This window comes from Peromyscus eremicus, chromosome 19, assembly GCF_949786415.1.
Source record: "Peromyscus eremicus chromosome 19, PerEre_H2_v1, whole genome shotgun sequence".
Lineage (NCBI taxonomy): Eukaryota > Metazoa > Chordata > Mammalia > Rodentia > Cricetidae > Peromyscus > Peromyscus eremicus.
The window spans coordinates 76,375,396-76,400,994 of NC_081435.1; the positions used below are offsets into that span (position 1 = coordinate 76,375,396).

A 25,599-nucleotide genomic window follows, 5' to 3' on the forward strand; every position below is an offset into this window, starting at 1 on the left:
CATGGAGGCTCCACAGCTATTGGTCCACAGTTCATGAGTTCCCACTAGTTTGGATTGGTTATCCCTGTATGTTTTCCCATCATGATCTCAATGTCCTTTGCTCATAGAATCCCTCTTCTCTCTCTTCAATTGGACTCCTGGAGCTCAGCCTGGTGCTTGGCTATGTATCTCTGCATCTGCTTCCATCAGTTACTGGATGAAGGCTCTATATTGACAGTTAGGGTATTCACCAATCTGATTACCAGAGTAGACAAATTCAGGCACCCTCTCCACTATTGCTAGTATTGTAAGCTGGGGTCATCCTTCCCAGCAATCCACAAGCTTCTGGTGTTATTAGGAGACACAGTCTCACAGCAAACAGCTGAACAAGGAGGACATCAGCAAACATGTCAACTTGGAGGGGGGGAAGCCCACTAGGTCACAACCATACACAAGGAACTACAGGCAACTGAATAAAGCAGGGAGCAGGAGAGGTGGCCCTCCTAGGGAAGAGCACATCAATTACTTGTCTAATGCCAAATGATCAGCCCTGAAAACATATATGCAAGTAACATTTCATGGACTAAACAGGTTATATTTGGAAATGTCTATGTATGTACAATTGCATATGTACATGTAATAATAATGAATAATGAGGACATAAATCTGAGAGAATGGAGAGAAGTATGTGTAAGGGTTTGGAGGGAGGAAAGGAAAGGGAAAATGTTGTAATTAAAATACATCTCAAAACTAAACTAAAAAGAGTTTGGTAAAATATAGATGTAAGTTGAAAGAGACAGGAAGAGGGAAGAGAAAATAATGTCAATATTGCAAAATGAAACTGCTGAGTTCAGGTATAAATGGGTCCTTTATACCTATATTCCTTCCAATTTTTGCTTATAATATTTCAAAACTCATAAATAAATGGCTCTCAACCTGTGCATCATGACCCCTTTGGGGGTTGAATGACCTTTTTACTTGGGGTCACATATCAGATATCCTGCATATCAGATATCTACATTAAAATTTATAACAGTAGTAAAATTACAGTTATGAAGTAGCAATAAAATAATTTTATGATTGGAGGTCACCACAACATGAGGAACTGTATTACAGGGTCACAGCATTAGGAAGGTTGAGAACCACTGACATCAATAAACAAAAATCCTGTAGTTAATAACTGCCACTAAAGAAGTAAAAACAGCAAATTTATTCTCAGGAGTCAAAATTCTGGCAACTGGAGAGAATCAAGCTTACAGTTTCATAAATCAGAAAGTATTCCGTCGCATATTTTAATGTTTTTCTTTGCTGTAGCTTGTGTCCAGCAATGTAGCTGCTGTGCAAATTGGGTGGAATTGACAATTTGGGATTTGATGCTGAATATTAGACATTGTTATCTTCAAGAAGACAGTTGACAACTAATACTTACTTTGGGGCCTCACTGCATTGTGGATGTCCTTACCTAGCGTCCTGATGTGGGAGCATAAATCTGACCAAACGTTAAATTAATTATATCCAGGAAAAAATCATTGTAAAAGCAATTAAGAGTTATTGTCATGATTTAATCATTCACTTCTTTAAAAAAGGAGCTCTGAGTTCTTCTCCAGATTTAAAGAATTAAAAAGCATAGGATAGCTTCGGAATCTTTTTATAGATTCCACCCAATACCACTAATTATTTAATGTATGTGAGCAAGTGAAGTAAACTGTTATTCAAATATAAAAAGAGATGTAATCAAATTTTCCCAATATACATTTTGCAATCAGTTAATTGTTTAGTAGGATTTGTATATGTGGGTATGTATCTATGTGTGCATTTTTATGTGTTTCTCTCTCTTTCTCTGTCCTTGTCTCTTCCTGTCTCCCCTCTCCCTGTCTCACTGTCTGTGCCTGTGTGTGCAATAACATCAGTGATCCTTCCTATTTCATTATTGAGGTTAAGTTAGGTTTTTTTATGAAGAAAAGAAAAACATTATAGCAAACAATTATGGTCTTTCTGTATGCTGTGAATATGTGTTGCTCTCATTGGTTAATAAATAAAGCTATTTTGGCTTACAGCCAGGCAGAATAAGGCTGGGCAAGGAAGCCAAAAAGAGATACAGGGAAAAGGGCGGAGTCAGGGAGACATGATCCAGCTGTGCAAGGAACAAGATGTCAGAGAACCGGTAAGCCACATGCCATGTGGCAATGCATAGATTAATAGAAATGGGTTAAGTTGTAAGAGGTAGCTAGTAATAAGCCTGAGCTAATGGCTGAGCATTTGTAAGTAATACTAAGTATGGTGGTATTGTGTTCCCCAAAATATTGTGCATGCTAATAAACTTATCTGGGGTCACAGAACAGAACAGCCACAATTTAAACATAGAGGATAGGCAGTGGTAGCACACGCCTTTAATCCTAGCATTCCAGAGGCAGAGATCTACCTGGATCTCTGTGTGTTCAAGGATACAGCCAAGCATGGTGACTCACGCCTTTAATCCCAGAAAGTGAGCCTTTAATCCCAGGGAGTGATGGCAGAAAGCAGAAAGATATATAAGGCGCGAGGACCAGGAACTAGAAGTATTTGGCTGGTTAAGCATTCAGGCTTTCAAGAAGCAGTTCAGCTGAGATTCATTTGAATAAGGACACAGAGGCTTCTAGTCTGAGGAAACAGGATCAGCTGAGGAACTGTCCAGGTGAGGAAGCTGTGGCTTGTTCTGCTTCTCTGATCTTCCAGCATTCACCCCAATAACTGGCCTCAAGTTTGATTTTATTAATAAGACCTGTTAAGATTCATGCTACAGCTAAGCCTCCGAGTCAATTATTTGGAAATGGCTGCTATATGGGGTGGGACAGAGAAAAGCCTCTGGTTACAGAGGTTGGCATTGTTTAAAATAAGAATCTGCTGGTAAAAGAGTACTTACAATATTTAGTGAAAAGCACTAGCAAAAGATATGGTTACTAATGATTTTATTTATTTTTACAGCTCTAGAATAATGAAAAATTATTTTAATGTCTTAGTCTTTGCTACAAATAAAAATACTCAGTCACTTCCTTAAGTTTAAGAATTGTGATTCTCCATAAAAGGAAGACCATCTGAGAATGAAGCATCCCATCTCTCTCATGTCCCCTCTCTTGGACCTACAATTTGCCTCTATCATTTCTATCTCAATGTCACTGCCCTCCAGAAAACAGGTACATAAACTTCTGCTGCCAGCAGAAACATTTTTGCTTGTTGCCAGCCTTGTGGATATGATCTAAGATCCTGTTCCTTAAGACCATATTGTAGATTTGGACAGAGATTCCAAATAGCCATACAACTGGTGAAAAGACTGAGATCTCCATGTAGCAAACAGTCTGCATCTGTCTTTTGCTAAAATGTTCATCTTACACAATTATGCCTTTTATAAAATAAGAATGAGATAAAACAACACATAATATAAAACCAGGAACACCTATGAAAGCTTACAGAGACTATTCTATGAGGTAGCATTTGGAGAACACAACTTGAAAGGCATAAAGGAAACTAACAAGAAAATGTGTAGGGATGCCAGATTGAGGTAAAAATTGCCATATTTGTAAACTACAATATTTCAGTCCATTGACAATGGGAATAGAAAGCTGAGGTGAAACAGCCAGACCTTGCCTGGCATGCAGAGGACCAAAGGCCAGCCAAAGCTTTTAGGCTCTATTAAGCAGCATACAGACACCATAAGCTCTTATTTCTTTTTTGAAGCCATGTTGTAGGTTAATCTGACATTTGTGCATGCAGTGAGAAAGCAGAAAGGATTCAGACATGGAAATTAGCAAAAATGGTGGCTAAAAGTAAAGGTCTTTAGCTCATTATGTCTGTGGGAGAAAAGGCAATTGACTTGCATCATCAATTAATGGAGTCACATTCCAGCTGTAGCAGAAGAGAATTTGTGACATTGGGAAGTATGGATCTAGTTTTTTTTTGTTGTTGTTGTTTAGGGACATGAAAGGAATAGGTGCATAATGGATAAAGCACTAAATTAGATTTTCCTCTACCAGTAAATAGAACGCTGCCATTTGTGCCTATCTCCTCTCTCTCCTCTCATATGCTCTCCTTTCTTTCTCTGCCCTTCTTTACTCTTTCTTGAGTTGACTAACTCACGTGTACACATCAGATGTTATCTTTTGGAGAGGCCTTTTACTGGTAGGAAACAATTGAGTGAAGCAGGCATTTCATTAGAATCTTACAGACTCTTATTGAGAAGGAACACATAGATATTATACTTCAGCAACCATGGGAAGGAGACCCAAGCCAAGGTACCAGGGATTTCAGGGTATATTGCAGGGTAACTGGAGAGACTTTACACTTGTCACAGGAAACCAGATCTGGCTTTCCTAGGGCATCTTTGTTTTGTCCTCATTCTCTCCTCCAGAGGCCCTTTGTATCCTCTTCAAGTGTGAACCCTTTATCTATGATAAAGCAAAGAAGGTCTTTCAGTGAGGTGAAGAGGGTTCTCTAGGAGCCAGAGAATCAGCAGGAACTTAAGAGATATTTATTGTAAGGTTTGTTTCACAGTGATGGAGAAGTGTTCATCGATTCCAAGACTAACAAGGTGGAGTGGCTAACACCTACAGTCCTTGCACTCAGGAGGCTGAGACAGTAGGATTGATGCAAATTTCAGGCCAATTTGTGTTACATGGTGAGTACCAGACCAGCTTTTGTTAATTAAAAAATGACCTTGTCAAAAGACAAAACAACAATAAACAAAAACCAAAACTCTAAGATCCCATCTCATCAGGGAACTCTACAGATGTGGACTTCCCTAGGTGTTTTTTTGTTTGTTTGTTTTGTTTTTTTTGTTTGTTTTGTGTGTGTGTGTGTTGTTTTTGTGCTTGTTTTCATGTCTTAAGCTGTTACATTGCTTCTTGCTTCTTCCTGAACTGTGGGAAAAAAAAAAGATTATGTAATTTAATGTCTTGCCTTTATGGTCTAATTTACCAGCCATGTGATTTGAACTTTTTTTTCTTTCTTTCTTTTTTTCTTTTTCTTTTTTTTTTTTTTTTGAGTCTGATTCCTAGAATTTTAGGTATTGCCTTGTTACTGCATGAAATAACATCAGTATTGGTTACATCTTAAGTGCTATTAAAAAATTACTCTCAAGTATCCATCTGCTATGCTGTGATGTGTGTGTATGAATTCATGTGTGTGCCCCTGTATACAGATGCATTTACACTTTTATATTCATGAATGTGGAGGCCAGAGCTCAGTATCTGGTTGGTGTCTTCCTCAGTTGATCTCCACCCCATTGTTTAAGACAGGGTCTCTCCCTGAACCTGGATCTCAATGACTTACCTAGACTGGCTGGCTCTCAAGCTTCAGGAACCCTCTTGTCTGATTCTACCAATAGAGATTACAAGTGTGTAGCACCACATGCAGTGGCAGTGTTTCACATTGGGGCTAGAGGTTTAAACTCAAGTCCACATACTTTTACATTAAGGATTGACAATCTTCCAGCCTCAGGCTTCAGGTCCTTTACTGAACAATTTTAGAACCTCCTTGTTGTTATTTTTTTTGAAGAATTCTAGAACCTTTTTGGTATTATTTGGATTTTCAAACCAAAATGAACCAACTGTAAATCATTCAGAAAAAAATTAAAGTGCAAAGCTAAACAAAAACCAAATATTAAGGTCCTTTGACTCAATGTTGACTTAGTTAAAACTGGAAAAATATCTCTCTGTGCTACTTTACTAATATAATGGAAAAAATAAGAAGAAATCATCATATTTGTTTGAACAAAGAAATGCAGAAATCCTAAGCCTCAGTCCAAATAAAAGCCAGAAAGGAAACATTGGAGTCTATGTTTTGCCCACAGGTTAGTGAAATGATAAGTGACTTAACAAACATGTGATAGAATGTTCTAGAAAAAAGTTGACAAAATGTGAGTTTCTTACTAGATCCTGTATATTTTCTCTTTTATAAATAATCAGGTTTTATCAACACATAGTGGTATTCCTATTTGTTTCCTTATTCCCTAATACTGATTTTCTGTTATAATGCCAAAGTTAAGTAGTGTTTATAGATGCCATATGATGCACAAAAATTGTCATATTCACTGTTAGGTCCTTAGAAAAATATTCCTCTTCTGGGAAAACCTTAAAAGCAATAGAAACATTGACTGGGGTTTTAGCATCTCTGAAGTCTACAGAACAGTAGTGAGTCTGAGGCAAGATACTCAACTGTTTGGAACATTAAGTGGTAGAGTATGGACAACACCAGATCAGATATGCTTAGGACTGATTCTCAAACGAGAATTCAACCAACAGAGACTCTAAAATTTGGCCAAGAAATGTTGTCAGATGTCTTCCAAAAGAATTACTGAAATACCCAAATAAACCTATAATTTAATGTTAAATGGAAACAAGAGAGAAGAGGGAAATCATTATTTTCCTAGGTTTTTGGTAGAATGCTTCTTTCACAGCATGTATATGGGGAGATGAATAGAATAAAATATCTATTTTGGTGATAAAATGTTTATGGAGACTTAGACTATGATTATGGGCCAGCAATTATTCCCTATGTGCCTACCACCATGCCAGAAGCTATTTAAAATGGAGAACAAGGCCTTCCAACACTAAATTTTGTGAACACAAATGTACCACATGGATGCTTCACAGTTATTGGGATCATGATTCTTCTTCTGTGAATAGTGGGAGGATGACACATTCCCAGGGAGTAGTGGATTGGCATTTAAGAGAGAGATAAAGTGGAGTTATGCTGGCTCATAAGTTTGGTAATTACTGAATTAAATAAGGGCAAGAATGGCTTTCTATTGCTTTTTACTCTTTTAAAATCCTTTAATATGTAAATGTGCCTGATAAATTTTCAAAAGGGAAGGCATATAACATTGTATTCCCCAAATTCCTCTGACCGTGAAAAACCATTTTCTTGAACATTTCTTTTAAGCTCTTAAATTACAATGACTGGTAGGTTTTCATTGGGTAGATTTATGACAAGGGCTCTGAAGGATAATTTGATTAAAGGATGGATCAGGAGAATTGAGGGGGTCCACGTAGACCAAGCTGGGAGAATCTTTTCCTCTGAGGCCTCTGTAATGACTCAGCAGACCAGAAGTAAGGATATGAGATCTGCTTTCAGGTTTGAAAGATTTTTTTGACTATACTTATATATCTAATCATCCTATAAACATAGTATCAAAACATAGTATGTACTCATCCTAAGTTAATTCACTTCACCCATCATGTAGCTTGCACTTTATCTATTTATTTTCTGTGTTTTTTTTTTCCTTTATTCCAAATATGGATTTCACTGACCTGGGTTTCATTCATGTAAGTGTTTGTGTTCTACAGTCTGGGACACAGAGTTAGGTGTATAATTGTAGTTTATTTAGAGAGTCTCTGATTAGAAATTTAGCCCAAAACTGATAGTTGAAAGAAGCAACAGATCCTTTGAAGAAACAGCTTTAAACAGAACAGGTAACGTTCAATGCTGCCATGACCATATCCCTTAACATTTGTTATGTCTAATAATTTCCAGCTCACCAATAGAGGCTCCTGTTGCATGGACCAAAGTTGAGCAGTGTGTGATTTTAATGTAGTAAAATTAACTTCAAAAATTCAGAAATGTTTTCTTCCTAGTCTATTTAAAGAAACATAGAACTTATCTCAGTATGTCTTAACTTAAAAATACAGCATAATTAAAGAAAAATATCTAAGGAGTCATGAGTAATGCATAGTACAATATTTCTACTCTCAGATTCTGACAAAATACATACTGAGTGGAGACATATCATGAGTAGTGCATGTCGGAGGGATGGTTGTGAAGAAAATACTACAGTTAAAACAAAACAAGACACCCATATTAAACAATTTCTTTTATAAATTTCCCTAATCATGATGTCTTATTATAATAGATAAGTAACTATAACACTGTATACGATTATTGTGAGGAAAAATAAGTTAATTAAATTCAAGGTCTTATGTGCACACTGACAAGCAAGAGATGCTTAATAACTACTGGCCAGTGTTACTCTTGTGAGAGTATTACACCTTCCTTTCGTAAGAAAACTATTAAAACAATAATCTTTATATGTATATATGTAATTGAGCATGAGTGTGGGTATAGGCAAATTAGAAAGGAATCCATTGGAGGGAAATAAAATATTGAGGAAGTTGAAAAAAGCAACAGGACACATGAAACATGAAAGCTGCAAAGTCTGTGTGTGGTACATGGAAGAGTGCAATGGGGATTCAGAGAGATGGAAGAGAATGAGGAGGAGGAGAATAGACAAAAATAAATTTTGTGTGAAAATGTCAAAATGAAACCTAATAATGTGTATGCAATTAAAATTAAATTCAGAAATTAATTGAAAATAAATCAATGAAGGTTATAGAAACATAATCAAGGTTGGAAAGGCAAGAGTTGCATGGCTTCCTGATTGCCAATGAGTAAAATACAGTCTGAGAGTCTCTGGCTTAAAATTGTAAACTCATAACTATTTCTGCATGAATGATAGAAACGGCTCCCATCACTGTGATCCAAGCCTCTCCTAGAAGCTCACAGTGATGGTAGTTACAGGGGATTGTATCTGATCAGAAGCATTATTATGGTTAATTATGTGTTACAAGTAGAGTCAAACAAAGAAGCTCAAAGAAGAAAACTATACACAACTGTTGCTTCATGAATTAGCTAGATGCTAATTCTGCTCTCTTTATATTTGTTGTGTAGGGATCTGTGGGATGTATTTAGCTGTTGACTTCTCAGCAAACACTTTAAAAGATTATTGGAACTGTGTTACTAAATATACAAAAATACATTTAGAATAACTTCATTTGTAAGTTTTCTTATCAATTATTTTCTTATCAATTCATAGGATCATGCTATCTGTTGATAAAAGAATGTTAGTTGACCTAGTCTACCGAATAACATTAAAATTTAGGATATACACCCAACTTTCTTACACTGCTGTCTACCCGTCTCTTCCTCTAAATGGTACAGTTAGAACCCGTGCCTCCAAGGGTTGCTGATGCCATGGAAGATGGTTGGCTGCCGGAGGATGCTGCTCACCCATTGCTGGGGCTGTGAGGGGTGGGGGAGGTGCATGGCATGTCTCCCCCCTCCTTCCCATGGGCCTAGGGCCTAGAGAGTGGTGCTGTCCAGCTGGGAGCTCCGACACTCAACTCTTCCTCCAATTGGTACAGGTGCATGCTTAATATAAAAACTATATATAAATATATCTTTAAATAATAAAAAGAACAAATGCCCAGGATTTCTCATTAGAATAGGAATAATTTCCTGTTCCTGGTAAATAAATGTATCCTAATTAAACAAAGATTATAACATCTTCAACATATTGTTTAATAACTTGAGTAAACTTGTTTAAATTGTAGCATTTCAGTTACTCATATTTCTAAACACTCAAAGCTCTTTCATCTACTTTTTATCGCCTTATGATATCACAACAAAAGGCCAATAATTCACACTTTTCCTGAATAACAAAAGTGTTCAGCAGTTTTTAGCAGTATCAAAAGCCTTTTACAGAAGCATTTCTTGGGAATTCAACAAAGATTTGTAATATCCAAAGCAATATATTCAGTCAGAATACCATTTGACCATTCAACAGAGAACAAAGAAATCCAAAATAATGCCTGAGGCTTTGGCAATGGAAATGAATATAATGATTAATGCTTTGTGCAACTTGGGGCACATTTTCCTCAAGAAGAATTACAGTGCTACCCCATTATTATAATTTCATTTTTTTATTGTATTTTACATTACAATAGCAACCTTTTTACTCTAAGCTCAGCCCTTTGGCTATACTCTGACAGTCTATTTGTGTTTTTATTTAATGAATAACAAATGACTAGAGTGACAAAGATGTAGATAGCTTTCACTATTCATGCAATAAGTTTAAAGTAAAATAGATTTGAGCATAAATGCTGCTTATGAACTCATGGTAATAGGGAGGTACTCATGAGGTTCCACCCCTTCCTGAGGGACTATTAGTCTTTAACTGTTTGGGACGGAGGGTGCAATTTTCTTCAGTATGTAGTGTAGCTCCTAATCAGTTGCCTTTGCTCTAGTAAATTACATCCCACTCATGTTCAGGCAAGAAACTCTAATTTAACTAAGTGAGTCACACATAGAAGACATGAAAGCTGGGGGACTTTATGCTGGCTAGTTTTTTTTGACAACTTAACTCAGGCTACAGGTCTTTAGGGAAGAGTGAACTTCAGTGAAAAAGTTCCCCCATCACTTTGGCCTGGAGGCAAGTCTATGGACATTTTCTTAATTAGTGATTGATGTGAAAGAATCTAGCCAACTGTGGGTTGTATCATGCCCTGGGCAGGTAGTTCTGTACGGTATAAGTAAGTGGGCTGATCTAGTCATCTGCAGATATCCATAAAGCAATGTTCCTCCCTGGCTTCTGCCTCAGTTTCTACCTCAATGTTCCTCACTTGTACAGTCAGTGATTGTGACTTGAGTGTTATACGAAGGAATAAATGGTTTTCTTCCCAAGTTGCTTTTGGTCATGGTGTTTTATCAGAGCAGAAGAACCCCCAATTAAGACACTAAGATGGGTTCCAGCAGAATAAGGAGAGAGATAAGATCATGGAATGAAGGATGTGTATTTAAATGATAAAAATTTATTATACACACATATGAAACTGTCCAACAAAACACTGAAAAATATCTTGTATTACCTAATAAACTGCCATTGGGGACTGACAAGGTGCTTTGACATGGCTATTAAATGCTCTTGCATTTCTGTTGAACATGCATTGATGTGTTCAGAGTTACATAGAGGGCAGCAGTGCTAACGAAGAATCTTATTTGGAGTGCAGAGATCTATGACATTCTCACCTGTGCGGGGGCCAGTCTTCAAAACAAAATCATTAGTGTTCAAAGATAAAAACTGTCCTTCAAGTTATAATTGGAGAAATAAAGTTGTTTATATCATACCGACTCATTTTTCAGTGCCTAGTATTCACGATGCTTTCATTCTGATTCTAAATAAATTAACATTAAAGTTAATTTTTTTTGCAAATTATACTTTTTAAAAAGTGACAGATGCGAGAAGAGAGAGAAATGTGGGAGAAAAGAACCTGTCAGACTGCGGCTTTTTAATTAGATACAATATGTGGGATGTGAGACATGTCACTAGCAAGTTTAATATATGGCTATTTAATATGATCAAAAGAAAAAGCAACAATTGTATTTATGTTTTATTCTAGACTTCAGCAAGTCTCTATCTGAACTCCTGACTATGTAACAAACCACAGAGGCATTGCCTTTTTGCTCTCTGCCTCTAAAGACCATATCATCTCCTGGAGTGCTCTGAGCATTCCAAGCCATAGACCCCATGCAAAGCAGCTGTGAAATATATTAGAGCTGAGCTGAAAGGTCTTAGAACAGCAACCAGGGTAGTTTGCCATGGTCCAGGCTCCTCAAACTACAGATTCCCAATGTCCCTCCAATTGGCTAGGAAACCATCACGACTTTCAGCCCTTGTTACTAAATTGAGGCACATCTTCCTTCTATGTAACATCTCTTTTCCCAGGGGTTAGATGCTCTCTGAATCTTGGCTATGATCTTTCCATAAATCCTTATTTAATTTCAGAGATGTGATCAAAGAATTAAATAAGGTCTCCATAACTTGAAAGTTTTTTTTTTTTTTTTTAAGGAAAATTTGTATTGTATAACCTTTTCTTGGACAGGCATAGCTTGCCATAACATATTAAATACTTTGAAAAGTTCTAGCATGTATAAACTTATTCTCCAAGTAGTTTAGAATTTCTCAAACTTTTTTTTTTTTTTTTTGTTTTTTCGAGACAGGGTTTCTCTGTGTAGCTTTGCGCCTTTCCTGGAACTCACTCTGTAGTCCAGGCTGGCCTCGAACTCACAGAGATCTGCCTGCCTCTGCCTCCCGAGTGCTGGGATTAAAGGCGTGCGCCACCAACGCCCAGCTAAACTTTTAATTACTACCACTCAATATTTCTCTTAAAATGTTAGTTATTTACCTTATAAAATACATTGGCCAATAAACTACAATATGGAAAAATATTAATCCAAATATTAGCTATAAAGAAATAAAAGTTAAAACCAATTTTATAAGAATATTTTAGAGCACATTACTTTTTGTACTTTATATAAAATGAATTTAGAGCCTCTTATTTTTTTCTTTTTTATGCATTTGTGTGAGTTGACAGGTTTACATGCCTTATATACAAATGTAAGTTATAGATAATGTGGAAAGTGTGCTGCTCCAAAAGATAAATTTTAATCATGTTGCTAGGATTACTACTTTTGTAAAATCTACTCTGTCTCTAACTTGAATGAGTTGATAACTGGGATTCTTGTACTTGAAGGTCATAGAGTTCAAGAAGGCATATCCATTCCTAAATCATCACTCAGGTGTTTCAATAAACCATGGACACATCCACATAAACTTTATGGTATAAAGCAGAGTATAGTTTGATTCAACTTCTATTTGAACATCTATAGTTTGTTTTCAGTCTCCATTCCTCCTTTGGTCTGTCATTAGCCCCTCTGTGTTTTGGCAATGTCTTGGCTACAGGAGAGTCACTGTTGTTTTCTAGGTTGACCTCAGTTTCTCAAACCCCATCTTCCTCTTTGGTCCTGTGCTCTAATTTTCTTAACTGCCAAACTGTGTTTTAGGTCAAGACACCTCATGCTTTTCAATGCTTATCTCTTCTAGCCAGTCCACATTTAAGAACCAAGTATACATTGTAGTCAAGAATGTTAATTGTCCCTCATCATTAACAGTATTTTAGTCAAGTTTCTTCCTGCCTCTAAACCTTGAAGTCCCTATCTATCCCCAGGCCCTTGAGGAAGACAGGTAGTCCAAGCTCTGAGTCTTCTGTCTCTTTTCCCCTGTAGGTTTTTCTTTAGAAACTTGATGAAATAACTATCCCACTGAGATGTAAATCTCTTTAAAAGTTCCTTTGCAAGTTTGACCATCCAAGGATATCTTTGTCTAAGGCTACCCTTTTAGTAATCAAAGAAGAGAATGTTACCATCTCCTAGTCTCTGGGAGTTGGAGCCTAATGTTGAGACTATGCAGCTCCAATATGTAAAACTACATTATTATGAAAGTGTAACAGAGTTGTTTCTTTGTGTAAGACTACTATATATTATGCTTTTTTTTTAAGGAAACAGCCATTGCCACATTATTAAATGTTGTTTATCTTATCTGTTTCACTTATTTTACTCATTTCCCAATGGGTTATATGTTTTTTGCTTACAGCATTTTTCCAGTATGGAATTTTTTCTGACTATTTGCTATACATCCCTAACAACTTAAAGCAACTTGGCTGACATCTAGTAAATATTTTGTTAGCTGATGAACAAAGAAATATGGGAAGAAGTTAAAGATTCTTTTCTCTGGTAATCATCCATGAAAACAAATGCTGATGGATTAGAAAAGGTTTTGAAAGGGATACAGGAATAAGGATGTAGACAGTGATATATGCTGATGCTCAGAGGACTTACCTGAGGACTTGTGTGTTAAGCACATCATAGATACCAATATTAACACAGAGATGGTGTTTACTTGGTCTAGGAAGGTAGAGAAGGCACTAGTCTTCCCTGTCCCATACTTCAAAATATGTTGGGTTCACCTTGAACACATTGACTTATATTGACTTATCTGTTGTCCTTTTACTAGCATTATAGTCATAGAGATAACACTGACAAATTAAAATTTTGGAAAAGCTAATAGGCTTCAGGATAATGAAGCCTGAGTATATGAATATTTTCTCATGGAGTTCTGATTTTATGAGTATTGAGCCCTTAATCAAAGAAAACACAATAAGTGATAAAAAATGGTGGACCTTGGAAATAGTCAGCTACTTGATGTGTATATTTATAGAGAAATTAGAATATGCACTTGAAAAAGTCAAAAGACTTGAACAATTTTTCTTTTTTTCAGAATACAAATTTACATTGTAAACATGTTCATTAGGCCTTATAATTTCAGAGCAAGATATTTTTTATTATTAGTAACAGCCATGAGAATCCTAACTGCAATCGCGGGTGGGTAAAGACTCTCCTTTAGTTTTGGCTACTGTACAATTTATTGTTAAGAATATAGTCTCAGCAAGTCAGCTCAAGGTGAGTCATCCTCTTATGATGCACTACCTGATTACTTGATCAAGTCACAGATTTTATATCCATGACAAATTACAGACAAACTTAGTCTCTGGCCATAAAATATACTCTTCTCAGAATTTTAAGTCATGAGTGTGTAATAAAACAACTCTAACTTGTGACCTTAAAATGAATTCTAATTTGGTCTTGACACTCATAAAGAGTGTACTGCTTCTCAGGTCCTCCACTGCATGGCTTTATAGCTTTTTAAATGACAATGGACATTTACTTATATGACAAGGTCATGGAAGATGATAGAATAAATGGAGAAAACTAAGTTTCATATCTTCTCTAGCATTGTTTGCCCAAGTTGTTCAAGAATCTAGTTCAACCTTCAAAGTATTTCTAAACTTTTAAAGTACCAACTGCCTTAAGAAACAAATACAATATAAACATGTTTCCTGGTTTTGTTACAATTCTATCAGTTCTAAAATTGTACTATATTGCTTTACATGCTTTATTTAATAGATATTAGTGATTTATCTGGCCATTATGTATATGTCTCCAAGTTATCATTTGTTTACATCTTTTGATATTTGCATAAATATACCATACACCTCTCACTAGTAAGATGCTATTTTTCTTCAAGGTCACATTTTTGAACTTATACCTACCTCTTTGATAAATATGATTCTAGTTTATGATTTATCTCATATTTTCTATGTGCTGTGTATTTTTCTTAATTGGTACTTGATCTAGGACTCACACTGGAATGTGCTTAAGTATAAAGCACAAAAAGATAGGTATGTCATATAAGAACAGGAATATTTTCCAAGTCCTCTTAAATATATGTGCCCTAAAACTTTAAATCATAAACCCTTATAGATAATGCTGAGATGGCAGCAAGGTTTAAAAATGCGTGGACCTTCAAAAATATTTGTAAACTATGCAAAGAAAAAAGACCAGGCTTAGCAGGATAAGCATAACTCACATCATTAAGTAAAAGGATGTAAAAAATACTTTATGGATGCAAGTTAGGAAAGAATTAGCTTGTATGCATGAGAAAACAATTCAAATCAGGATTCATTATAAATCAAATAGCTGATAACAATTTTATCAATAAAGAAAAACACACTATAAGATCAGTTAATTAATTTTTTAAATTGACCACAAATATCAACCAAAAGATGGTATTTTCATGAAATATTTACTAAATATTAATTTGGTAATTGAATGAGATTTAAAGATGTAATGGCATGGAAAATGGTTAGAGTTACATTTTCTTTCTTTTTTTTTTTTTTTTTTTTTTTTTTTTGGTTTTTCGAGACAGGGTTGCTTTGCGCCTTTCCTGGAACTCACTTGGTAGTCCAGGCTGGCCTTGAATTCACAGAGATCCGCCTGGCTCTGCCTCCCGAGTGCTGGGATTAAAGGCGTGCGCCACCACCGCCCGGCCTAGAGTTACATTTTCATAAACAACACGAAACACATTTCAGCAAAAGGTTTATTATCTCACATTTGACTTTTCTATAACCACAGACAGAAGTTAAAGGATTACTCATTGGTTTTAGATTGTGAATGATTAGGACTTGATTCCTAAACCTGTTGCTAGCAGGCTTTATAAAATTTGATATGTTTAAACATATATGATATACTTTCCAGTTTCAGCAGATAGGAGGCAAAAGTAAATATTACATGGATTTGCCCAATCTTCTGGGCACCATGTGTGAGGTGAGTGGTGTGGTGACTTCGGCGGGGAAAAAATGTCCTTAACTTCTTCAGTGTTTGGAAAAGGGTGGGGAAGGTTAGGCACTAATTGACACAAGTTAATTCCTGAACTGTTTTCAGATTTGTTACCCATTATGATTCCTAAATAATTGAAACACCTGTATTCTTTATATACAGAGCTGATGAGTGTTAGCTATCTCAGCCATAGTAGTGGTAGGTAGCAGTCATAGTATTGAGTGAGTGCTTTATCTGTATTGTATCTAATTATTAACAGAACACAAGAGGGCTAAACTATAGGCACTATAGCAACAATGAGTGGGGGCTTTTGAGTAACATTCCCTAGATACAGACACTCCAAGTGCTCATGGGAATCATACCAATTGCCTATATTTCAATGGCTCTATCATGCACATGCATGGGAGGAGGGTGCCAAATAATGTTGCTATTGATATGATTAAACAAATTCATATGGGGAACACAGTCCCAGGCACACAACAGTGTTCAATACATACAATGCTGCAGCCATCCCTAGAGAGATTTAGTTGTTTGGCTGGCATCACAAGCTTATCATTTTTCTGAATTGGACTCATTATTTTTCACTGTTCAACACAGTGTTATTTCCTTAAGAGACATTTTAACTTAAAAATATGATACATTTTATGTCAGTGTGACCTAGATAACACAGGTGTCCAAATATTTAGATCAACACCAAATTGTACCTTCCTGGGTATATTTCAGGTAGATTTTATTATCTTTCTCCCTTATATACTAAAAAGTTTCCATGATTTTTGTTTTTAAATTTTTTAACTTTTATTTTTATTCTATGTGTATGGGTGTTTTGCCTGCATGTATGTCTGTCAGAGAGGGTTTTTGGTCCTCTGGGACTGGCATTTACAAATGGTTGTGAGCTGTCATGTGAGTACTGGGCATCAAACCCAGGTCCTTTGGAAAATCAGCCAATATTCTTAACCACTGAGTGCCTCTCTAGCCCCGGGTGCTATGAGTTTAATATATTTGGTGTGAGAATAATGAAATGTTAATTCTAACTAAGATGTTTTTTGTCAGATCAATGAGTGGAAGCAGCAGACACAAGCAATTGCTGTTTTCCTTTCCAATCAGACATTCCTACAAACTGAAATCTTCCTATAATTCCCAAACAGAAACTGGTCGAATGATCAGTTTCATTTATTTCCTTTTCATTCATTTCACTTCTAAGTGTGTGTGCGCATGCGCATATGTGTGCACACGCATGCTGAGCCCTTGGAGGACAGAGGTTTTATATCCCCTGGGGCCGGGATTACAGGTGGTTGTGGGCTGTAGCTGGAGTTTTCTCCAGTCCTGCCCAGCACCACGGAACCCGCAACCACTTATAAAATAATCACTCAGAAACTTATATTAATTAAACTGCTGGGCCATTAGCTCAGGCCTACCACTGACTAGCTCTTACACTTAACTCAGCCCATTTTTGTTAATCTATATGTCACCACGTGTTCCGTGGCTTTACCTGTTGCCTTTACATGTTGCTCCCTGGATGGCAGGCTGGCGTCTTCTCCCGGCTTTCACCTCCCAGCCTCTCTTCTCTGTCCTGCCTATCCTACACTTCCTGCCTGGCTACTGGCCAATCAGTGTTTTATTTATCAATCAATCATAGCAACATATATTCATAACATACAGGACATCCCACAGCAGTGGGCGTTCTAACATGGGTCCTGGAAACCAAAGACAGGTCCTCTGCAAAGGGACTATGCACTCTTAAATGCTGAACAGTATCTCCAGCTCCATGATCAATATTTTTTTTAAAAGGTGTTCATATAAGAACATTTAGACAATGATAATTGCTACTCCTACTCATTGGTAAGAACTCCAAAGTGCATTTTTTCCATGTGTTATTTTGGAGTTTACACTCAATGACTACACCTTTAGCTACAGAGGACATAGTAACTTGCATTACATCTAACTTTTTTTGTTGACAACTACCCACACTATTTATAAATAAGTTCAGTCAGAATATCTTAGCAATCCACAGCTGTGTTCTTAGGAATATGTTTAAGGGCAAGAAAATAAACCCCACTACTAATTTCATAGCATTTCTAGTGTACACTGTAGAAAAATGCTTTTGGATGCAGGAACTTCTTATATATACTTTGCAAGAAATAAAGTTGACAAAACAAATGAATCTTTTAGATGTCAGTGTGATGTGATTCTATAACACAGAGCATGAAATCACAGCAGACAAAGATTTTTGGATGGTGAACTATTCCATCATTCTCCAGTCTTTCTTTAGGGTACTTGACAAAGTCATGAATATTAGACATTGGGCTTATAAGCTAAGAAGAAATCTGTTTATTGCTGAACATGTTGCACACTTTGGTCACTGAACATAGACAATTAAAGATAAAACTGAGCTGTAAGTGGAAGCTTCCTCCCTAGGGCTAACTTTCATAGTGCTGGACGTTTCTTTCCGGGCTGACAGAGAAGAAAAGTCATCATCAGTCTTACCTATATGTGAATCCTGTTAGCTATAATAATAGCTAACAACAGGGCAGAATGTGCCCTCTGCTACATTAGTGACATGACTGTTAAGGGAATGGCTAACAGCTTTCTGATTGGACTTGAATTTCATGCTTGGTTTTATAAAGCTGGTCAAGAGCCAGAGGCTATTCTGGTCATAGGCCATAACAGGGAACCTATTACTATTGTTTTTCTAACAAATCATGTTGTTAAACTACCTTCTAAGTACTCATATTTGTACCCATAGATTAGTGCTGCTCCCAGCCTTCATCAGAGAAGCTTTTTACTACAGAGAAAAATGGCTAATGCAAAACCTCACAACTAATTAAAGCACTAAGAATAAGTGATGGTGAAATGCTTAGCCCTAAATGGGACAGCTAGTTTGCCTATCACCCACTTTGAGACTTAGGGAACATTACAGACAAAGGGACAGGCGTGATGTAAGAACCCAGGGTGGGGTGATGTACAGCAAAAAGAAGTCTTCTGGATAGAGCACAGTCATTGCACTCAAGATCTCATTGATTCTAGGGTTATCTGCTCAAGACACGTACAACCTTGGCGCCATCAACATTTCATCATAGATGGTGGCAGGGGTCTGTAAGACCTCTCTCTTCCTGAGTGACTATTGCTAAATAAGAGTCACTTGGAAAAGTGGTGCCATTGTTTTCAGTGATATAGCAACTGATAAACTGCCCTCCCTGCAGTAAGTAATTTCCCACCAATGTTCAGGTAAGAAATTCTGATTAAACTCAGTGAGTCATATACAAGGAAAGGACATAAAAGTGTGAAGGGAACTTGTTTAAAAAAAGGCTTTGAGAAGGGAGTGGGGAGGGTATGATGGGAAACAGGAAAAGAGAGTGCAAGCATCTAAAATTCAGGATATAAATGTATGAAACCACTAAAATTGAAATATGTTTTAAAAGTTAAATGAACTTTTGATTATATAATTTTAATACACTGTGAGATCATTCTCTCTCTTTCAAAACACAATATAGTCATCAGCAATTGATTCTTATATGTCTATTATGTACAGTACCTTATCTTCTATCATTAAGGGATTAACTATCAAAATAAACTATGTTCATATCTCTGATTGAAACTGTTTTCAAGGGAACCCTTGTATGCCATGGTGAAATGTATACTTCTATAGCTATTATGCAAAAATAGCATGATTTTTAAATTAAAAATTAGAATTACTCTTTGATTCATGAATCCCAACCCTGGATTTATCCAAGGGAAGTAAAGCCATCATATTTAAAAGATATTCTCATATTCATGGTAGCACTAGTCACAATAAACAGGAAAGGGAAACAGCAAAAATGTCTATGCACCAGTGAATGGATAAGGTATGTTGTATGCACATAATAAAGCATTAACCAATGATAGAAAGAAGAAAAATTCAGTAATGTGTAATAACATGACCAGAGATAGATTGTGGCAAATGAAACATGCCAGGATCAGAAATAACTGTGCAGTTTTGTTCATACACAGAATTGTTAAATGTGGATCTCAGGAACTGAAAGTTGAGTGGATTCTCAAGTGTTAGAGGCAGTAGTGGGAAGGAAGGGATTCATAAGTTATGACCGAAGGGTTCTAAGTTACAGTGTGATTAGTATGAAAAGTTCCGGTGTGCTACTGCAAAGTGAGGAAAAAGTAGATAACTGTAATACCATATACAGTTAAAAGTCTACAAGAGAGGACAACATGCTTGAAGATATAGATATGTTTGAGCTGAATTAGATGTATCAGAACATCACATTATTTCATTAGTACATGAAATTGTACTTATTGTATGGATTAAATTTAATTTTTAAACCAATTTCAGAGGAGTGTCTGCTATCTTTCCAATTTCTCCACTGAGTGTATCACATTCAGCACTACATTGACTCATTTAAGACTTTGAACCCAGTGTGTTGTTCTCCCACATCAAGTTCACCCATTCCTTCATGCCTTCTGTCCTTTCTTTTTTCAGCCTAGTGTCAATTCTTAGAGTTTCATCCATGATAAAAGATGAACTTCCAAGTTCTCATACCACCCTGGTTCCTCATAATTTCATAAGAAAATAAGACAAGAATTATTCCTTTCTACCAAGACTACAGCATGTAAAAATAGAAGAGAACACAAACATAAAATATTAATAATGAAAAGCAAGTAGATATAGATACAAGCAAGTTAAAATACTAAAACATATAGTAAAGGCTGTTATCACTAAGAAAAAATTTATACATAGTCACTGTGACAAGTGATTATATTCTGAAATTTTTCTTAAAATATATTTCAAGAGCAAACACTTTGGATTCAAGCAAATTATCCCCAAATATGTTACTGATAGTGAGGGACCTGAATTTGAACTTATACTGATGATGCCAGAGGCAAATGTCTTGGCCAGTTTACTCAACAAAGGATACTGAAATGCAAGGTGAAATGGATAATGTTCCAGAAACATCTATTATTAGAATATATTCAAATAGAGGTACAGAAAGCCAGAGTGGCTATTACATTGTTAAAAAATTTCTTTACACAATCTTGACAGTAAAATGGATTAAAAACAATATGTAAGGTATAATGCATTTATTATTTAAATTGCTCTAGAGTTTAGAAACTGGAGCAACTTGTAATATTGTTATGTAAACACAATATTCAGATTCTGAACCTTCAGTAAGAAAGTACAACAAATACACAGAAATATTTAAACTAAGAACAGGATTAAGTGCCATGTGTTGTAAAAAATATAAAGAACCATGCTTCAAAACATGTATCTGCTGATAGTATTGTCACTTATCAATTAATTAGCTTACCAAGTATTCTTATAAATATTCATTAAAACAACAAGGGAAGGTTTTTTTTCTTCTTTTCACATTTATGTGGGACTGTTCAGAGCCCTGGAAAATAGCTTGTGTGAATCTACACCATAACCTTGTTGCTTAATAGTTCAATATTAGTTAATGTGTTTGAAATAATTTAGTATAATAATTATTTAAAAGAAACAACATGCAGTTATACTTATAAATACCAACTCTGAATGAGTATGTATGTTAAGATAATATTCCACTCTAAAAAACACAATGCACTAGTAGATAAAATAAAAAGGAATCAACATTGAACATTTGGGAATACAACACTTTAATGGAAATATCATTGATGCCTCCAAACAAAGTTCCACACACTGAGGTAATTTTTTTGAACATCATGGTGCATAATACTAAATGTATTTATATCATATCCATATATACATACATATGTGTGTATAAATGTGTTATGCAAGTGTGTTTACTTATATGTGTACATGTATTATGTTATACAAGTATGTTTACACATATGCTCAAATATATGATATTATTATGGTATGCACAGCAAACTGTGTTTTCCTCTTAACATATGGTATGCATCATTTCACAACAAATGATAACATCTGCATTACTAGTTTTAATCGCTGAAATATTTTTATATCAGTAACAAAATGATAAATTATTGGTGCATTTTTTGTTGTGTTTACCAACAAAAATGCAATGATTATCCTCAAATACAGGTTTATCTGTTTTCCAATATAACCCTGGGATCTTTTTATTGTTTATTTTCTTGCTCATGATCTTGTTCATCTTTGCTGGTAAATCCACATTTCACACGTTACACTGAGGGATTTTGAGCATCTGTCACTGAAGGTGAGTCACCAGTTCTGGTTCATTTCAGATAAACTCCTTACCTTGGAATCATGGAAGTTGCATGAGGAAACAGAAAGCCAGTGATGGCCAGTAGACATAGATGTTTCCATGGAAACCTAGCTAGGAAAAGGACACCTAGTTGTTTCCTTTGGCTTGTATTGGATTTTTTGTTATCTAATTCTCCATGAAAGTGTACAAGGCCCTTTCCTCAGCGTATTGGAGCTCAGTGCACTGTTAACCGGCTACCATCACTGTTGAAATGCACTGGTGCCCCACGTTTATTACAGAGATGCACATTCACACCCTGCTTCAGGTTATTCACTTTGGAAATATTCTTAACAGCTCATCTTCTTGTAACACCTCTGCTCATTCTTATATGCTGAACATTAATTATCTCCACCCAACTGTACATTCCACCTTTTTCTCCAGGGTCCAATCTAGTGACTCTCCTACCCCACCCACACTTTCTCCACAACCTGCCAGATCTATAAGCTGAGAATTGTTTTTAACTGTTTCTTAAGGCTTACTAATTTTCACTGTGTGATTTCTTAATGCAAAAACATTGATGTCGTTTTTCAGACAGCCTATAACATTTTGGTAATCAGAAATATCTATGCTACTATCTATGAAATGGATATATTTAAGGGGGCTGTATATGTGCTTCAGGGGTAGAATGCTTGCTTAGCTTACCTAAGGCTCTGGGTTGAGAAAGAAAGGTGTGGACCCCTATGTTCAAAAAATTCAAAGATCTGAACAATTCTTAACTATTTCCACTCACTTCCCATTTCCAAAATCATTTATTTAAAGGACAAAGGAATTTCATAATTGTTTACCATAACACACAAAATTCTTTTCATCTCTACCTGCTGAAATTCACTCACAAACACCACAAATAAGTTTTTAACAATACACATGTATATACACACACACATGCACATGCACACGCACACGCACACGCACACACACACACACACACACACACACAATTTTAAACTAAGTGTGGTTGTGCATGTTTAAATACCAGTAATTGAGAGGCAGATGTGAAAGGATTGCTGTAAGTTTGAAGCCAGCCTGGTCTATGTAGTAAGTTCCAGCTACCCAAGGCTATTTAGACCTTGTCTCACAAAAACAAAACACACACACACACACACACACACACACACACACACACACACGTTTGATTTTTATTTTGTATTTATTTTTAACTAATACAGAAAATATACTATTATTGAGGTATCACAAGATATTTAGATACATGTGTATGTTGTATCATATTATAATCAGACTATGTATATCTGTCTTCTGAACCTATATTACTGCTCTGTGATAAGACTTTCTCAGTCTTTTCCCTTGGTTTCCTCAAATGTGCAGTGCACAGCTGTGTCTACAGTCACAATGCTATATACAATGCACCAGACAGAAATCATTTCTTCTCTGTAACTGTAGTAACTAAGTAACTATGTAACTTACCACCCACAGATCAAGGATTTCAATATTATTTGGAGGCAGTCTTTATCATTTTCCTGAGATAGTTGTAACAAGTTATAAATGGATAGCTTAAAATAATCTATTGTCTCATAGTTCTGAAAAGAGTTTTAGCAACTGCTAGTTTTTCCTAGCTCCCAGCTTCTTTTGGCCTTGGTTGGCATTCCTTGGTGTAGCTGTATCTTCTCTATCTCTGCCAGTACCCCCAGGTGATATCTTTTCTCCCGTGTCTCCACATGTACATCTCCCTTTCTTTTCTCTTAAAGATGCCACACACTCTTATATGCTGACACTGGTCCAAAATAACTTTATTTTCATTATTTTTAAAACCCTTATCTCTAAGGATATATTCATGTTTGAACACACATTTTGAGAATACCATCTACTCTTATGCAAATTCTGTTGTTTTTCTTTGCTTTGAGAATATTCTGAACATCTTTGAGGTTTCTTGTACTACTTAATACTGTCAAACATTTTCTAGAAATTTTAAATGACTGTCTTACATATCCTTCTGAGGTTTTTCAGGTATGCTGTTACTTTACAAAGCAAATTCAAGACCTCATCAACACTTCAGCTGAATCAGTTTTTATTCTTCATAAAATTATTCAAACCATTTTTCTGCTTCAAAGATTTCAGCAAGCCTAGCTCTCAGTTACTGATGGCTTGATTTCTTAGAAAAGTACAGTTCTGTAAAACAGTAGCATATGGTAAAACTTCACATTGAAACTCAAAGGTAATATTCGCTATATAAACTCTGATAAATTAAGTGAAAGTATATTTTCTTAATGCCCCAAGGTTAAAAATACAAGGTTCTCTATCAGAACCACGTATATTTTAATTGTTTATAAAACACAGAAGATAGCTTTCAAATTCTTATACATGGCATAAATCATTCTGTAATTACTTTAGGGGAGATCTACCTGTCTATCTTAGAGATGGGTCATTAAGGTAACCTGTCTGAATTATGGAATTATGGCCATGTAGCTGGAATGGTAGCATGTTGGCTGCCATGGGTCACTAGCATGGATGACATCCAACATTGACTCATCAGATGGCCACCAAGTAAAACAAAATAGCAACAGCCTAAAACTGAAAAAGAAAACTACTGGAGTTGGGAAGAGAAGGCAAATATTTTCATGATGTATATTAGGTCTTACTCTCAAGCTGTCATAAATTTCTAGAATATTCTGATACGATGTTTAGTGAGAGATTGAAACAGGATGCATTGAGATTTTGCATACTATGCTTAATAGACTCATTTTTTCTTCTAAGGTACCAGTCTGAAAAGCCCCTTAGAAGAATGATATATTAGCCACATTCATTCTGGATGGAACCAGTTCATCCCTGTCCTGACTGTGGTTGCTCTTCAGAGATTACTTCTGAAGGAGTCTCCCCATCATGGACACCATGTATTCACTATAGGCCAGAATCTACAAACTAAAAAGAATAATAATCTTTCTTTGTCATATCAGTTTTCTCTCCAATTTGATTATCCTGCCAAGCTGACCAAATCATGCCCAGAAATCATCCAAATAATTTAAATTTTTATGCAATGGTAATATTAAATGAGTATGAGATACAATTTAAATAAAATATGAGATAATTTAAATTTGTATAAATCATGGTATGACTTAATATTTTTCCTCGGTGTAAGTCTGTGAAGAACATTAAAAATTCTAAGCCTCATTACATTGTCATGGCTGCACACACGACACTTTCACTGTAGAATTAACTCCCTCAAATTCCCACACAGTTCAGATCACATCAGGCTGCTCTGTTCTTTTAATAAGTTCTTACGTATCTCTTACTAGGAGAGCTAAGAAGCCAACGGTTTTAAACTATCAATAGTATTCTGAAACAATGGAGTCAGCAAGCAATAGAGGTTGTTCTTACTTGGTTCAAGCTGCCTTTTGGATTGAAGAATTGATAAACAGAAATGTCTCTCAAGACGCCTCAAGGAATGAATGGTTCATAAAAGTGCAGGAGCCGAATCACTGGAGTCAGAGGAATCATGCTGCCTAAAACCATGTCACTCTGGAGGCAGCATAGGAATTTGATCTTTAAAGCCATGTCCTAATTTGTCTTAAAAACAGTAAAACTTATTTCCTTCTCTATCTTGGGTATATACCAGCTGGTATTTCAGATTAAAAATGATGAA

The 25,599-nt window shown here is 35.9% G+C and overlaps 1 protein-coding gene and 1 long non-coding RNA gene across 3 annotated transcripts in view; one reads left to right on the top strand and one right to left on the bottom strand.

Annotated features, from left to right (window-relative positions):
- The window catches only part of Dok6 (docking protein 6), a 391,510-nt gene that overhangs the window by 185,525 nt on the left and 180,386 nt on the right, over nucleotides 1-25,599 (bottom strand). The window lies entirely within an intron of this gene.
- Nucleotides 1-25,599, top strand: part of LOC131895564 (uncharacterized) — a 119,311-nt gene that overhangs the window by 66,225 nt on the left and 27,487 nt on the right. The window contains exon 4 of one of the 2 annotated variants that reach the window (XR_009375215.1): nucleotides 4,507-4,630. The exons of the other annotated variant lie outside the window; for it this stretch is intronic. This is a non-coding gene — a long non-coding RNA (uncharacterized LOC131895564). The remainder of the gene's footprint in view (nucleotides 1-4,506; nucleotides 4,631-25,599) is intronic. 2 annotated transcript variants of the gene reach the window in all.